The following is a 3,325-nucleotide window of genomic DNA, read 5'->3' as shown; positions in this document are numbered from 1 at the left end:
AAAAAATTTTTTTTTTTTTTTTTTGCAGGGGGGCGGATTACTGCAAAGGCCACGAAGTATTTGCATATAAATCTTTCTAAACGTACAAATCCACATGAGAGGTGTGGTGGGGTGGGTTGTGATCTATAAATTTTAGTTTTTACTTATAGTTTAAAATCAATAAATGTTTATCATTTCATCATTAATACGAGCCTTGTAAAATGAAGTTTTAAACAGAAAACAAAAAGTTAAAACTATAAAAAGAATTGTTTTGGGCATTGGAAAATCGATACAAACTTTTTTCCAATTCCAATACCGTATAAAGTTTCAATGTTTTTGATTCCTGATTCTGATTTCGTTCAATCGTCCCAACACTATACAAAATTTACCAAACGTGTTTGAATTGATAACTCACCTTCTTCCGAATGCATTTTACTAAAAAAAACGTGCAATGTTTTTGAATTTTTGAGGTAAGGATTGATTAATTGTATTATTTGGATTCTTCCGACTATGGTTCTCATCTTGAAATGCGGCATAATCACGTTGACACATCGGTTCTTGTTAGATCACTGATGTTAAGCAACGTTGAGCCTGGTAAGTACTAAAATGGGTGACCATTTGGGAATTCCAGGTGCTGTATGTGCTCTCTGCTTATCTCGGCATTGTTTCCAGTTCTTTAGCACTTCACTGGACTCAAGCAATGCCGATTCAGGAGAGGTGTAGTTGGGGATTGTGCAGCCCTTGCCACACAATTTCACGCACAGCTACCCTTACAGGGGGTATCCATTGTCTCTTGAGAATGAACGGAGGCATTATCATCATCTTGATTGTTATTTTCACAGATGAAAATTATGATCAAGATAAGAACCATTGTTCAAAGAATCTAAATAATTCAGAGACAAATGATGTTTGTACATTTTTGAGCACCGAGTTTTATTTTCTTATCATTTTATTTCCTATATAAATAAAACAGTAAATGTATGCATACATGTCTGTGCGTGTGCGAATATTTAACCAATAAACTCTTAAACAACTGGTCACATAACACTGAAATTAACAGAAAATAGAAATCATACACCAAGGATGGTTTATAACGAATAAAACCGTTATTTGAATGGATGAATATACAAGAATATCTCGGCAAGTTGTTCATTTCAACTTGCTGACATATTTATATTAGTTTATGCATACATAAAACTAATCGTAGTTAAAAGTGGTTTAATTTTAAAACTGTCAGGTTAGCTCAAACAGTAGGGAATGTGGTTGGAGCGCTAAATGAGGAAATACGGCTGGAGCGCTAAATGTTTTGGTTTCAATTCTAGCTTATGGCACCCAAGTAATTTTATTTTTTTACTTTTGAAATCAACACGATATAATAGGTACAATATAATGAATAGATAATTGGCTCTGTAATAATAAGTACGAAATTTGCATGAATTAAAATATCTTTAAGCATATATTACGACTGGCAAGGTCGGGCCCACCCCTTTCCTAGTTGATTTAATAAATTTTTCATTTCTTATTCGGACAGCAATTCCCATCGTAGATGTTATCCTCACAATGTTTTAGCTTAAGGGACCTTCAACTTTCTTCAGGTGCATCTTGTTGAACTCAGAAATCTGTATGGAAATTCAAATGTTCACCACAAGTCTTTGCAGCTTAATGGATAAAAGCGCTTAGTATAATCAGTTCTAAGTGACAGTCTTCCAGAAGTTGAAGGTTCAATCCTTAGTGCGAGTAATATTAAGAATAAAATTAAAAACTACTTAAAACTTTTATCCAGTCATGGCTGAGGGAACGAGAGCATATTATCCCCCGTAGGTTAAATAAAAAGTTCCATTTGTAATCCAAATTACCAATCAATAATTTACGTGTGTAAAAACCAAGTGACTTCAAAAAATATTAAATGCAGATGGAGAGTTGGATTTTGGACAGCTAAGAAAATATGCTGTTTTGGGGAAATTTTGACAGTGATGTAACGACGTTGGAAGAGCATGGCCAGTTTGGATAGTTCTTGCAACCTTATTCAGACTCTGTCAAAATTCCCAAACATTTTAATTTTTTGTGTTATGTTATCTTTTAGTGTTTAAAAAGGTCTTAACACAAGCCATTTAAGATTTTCCTAAAAAAAAGAATTGAAAAAAACAAAAGACAAATTCAGATGGCGAGGGGGGGGGCATTCAATTGGCCTTTGATTTATATATTTTATTTCGCCAAACAAGTTTAAAAACACAAAAATAGGCACACAGCCAATGAAAAAAGTAGGAAGGGTCTATGGTTATCCTTGTCACTGTATCTTTCATTTGTTTACGTTAATCCTAACTAGAGTTCTTAGTCACTATTATACTACATACACACTAGGGTTCGTCCTCAATCCATTTCCCCGAAAATGTTATCCAAATATCTTAACACATTATCCATAAAATGTGATGAAGTCTCAATCTTGCTGAAGCCTTATATCTTGCAAAATTGTACATGGGATGCCATGACTGTCAGAAACATTTAATAAATCAAATTATAACTGATAAATTATAAATGATTAAAAATTTGTTAAAAACAAAAATGCACTTCTGAGACTTGGCAATAAAGGTAGAGAATAAATGTGTTTTCAAAAATGACTGTTTGATGACGAAGGTCGAAACATAAAAAACTAAGAAAATCTAAATAAAGAAACTCTTGTTCAAAAAAATGATATCATCAAAATTATTTAGAAAATAAGAATGGACTTGTGAGCATACAAGGAAGAAATTTTCGGTATAAGACAGGTAGACCTTCAACGCAATGGATTAACCAGATCCACATGTAGGCCTTCAATGCATAGATTGATCAGATCCACAATACGGTAGAGCTACTTTTGCAAATGGTACAAAGATTAGAAAAGCACCAAACAATATGGAAGGATATGTAACGTATATTTTTACATAACATGTTGTATGCTCAGTCGCAAAGAAGACCAGGAATAAAAAAAAAAAACAACTTCAACTCGCTTTTTCTTTGTAACGGCATTTATTTCCTCATTTTTACGGCCGTGACGTCACTCACATGATCTCAAATGTTTCCACACCTCTCACGAGATCGCGAACATTATTCATGTCTCTCATTCCGTGCTCCACGTCTCTCCCTTGATCGTACTCTTTTTCCTTTTTATGTACTTTTTTTCTTTATCGGTGACGTCATTTCGCATGCAGTTGCATATAGACGTCTGCGCTATGTTACAGATAGTGTATTCAGAAAGAGTGAAAAGATTCTCTGTGGATCATACAATTAATTTGGTTTACTTTAATTTAAAAGTAATTTTAATTTCTTTAAAATGATGGTAGGCCTTCAAAGCAATGGATTGACCAGA

The 3,325-nt window shown here is 33.6% G+C and overlaps 1 pseudogene; it reads left to right on the top strand.

Annotated features, from left to right (window-relative positions):
* Positions 1-504: 504 nt before the first annotated feature.
* Positions 505-622, top strand: LOC145277359 (5S ribosomal RNA; annotated as a pseudogene).
* Positions 623-3,325: the final 2,703 nt, after the last annotated feature.

Source organism: Euprymna scolopes, chromosome 5 (genome assembly GCF_053919585.1).
Source record: "Euprymna scolopes isolate OS-2025 chromosome 5, ASM5391958v1, whole genome shotgun sequence".
Lineage (NCBI taxonomy): Eukaryota > Metazoa > Mollusca > Cephalopoda > Sepiida > Sepiolidae > Euprymna > Euprymna scolopes.
Note: the sequence above shows the minus strand (reverse complement) of the source record. Positions and strands in the feature narration are given on the sequence as shown.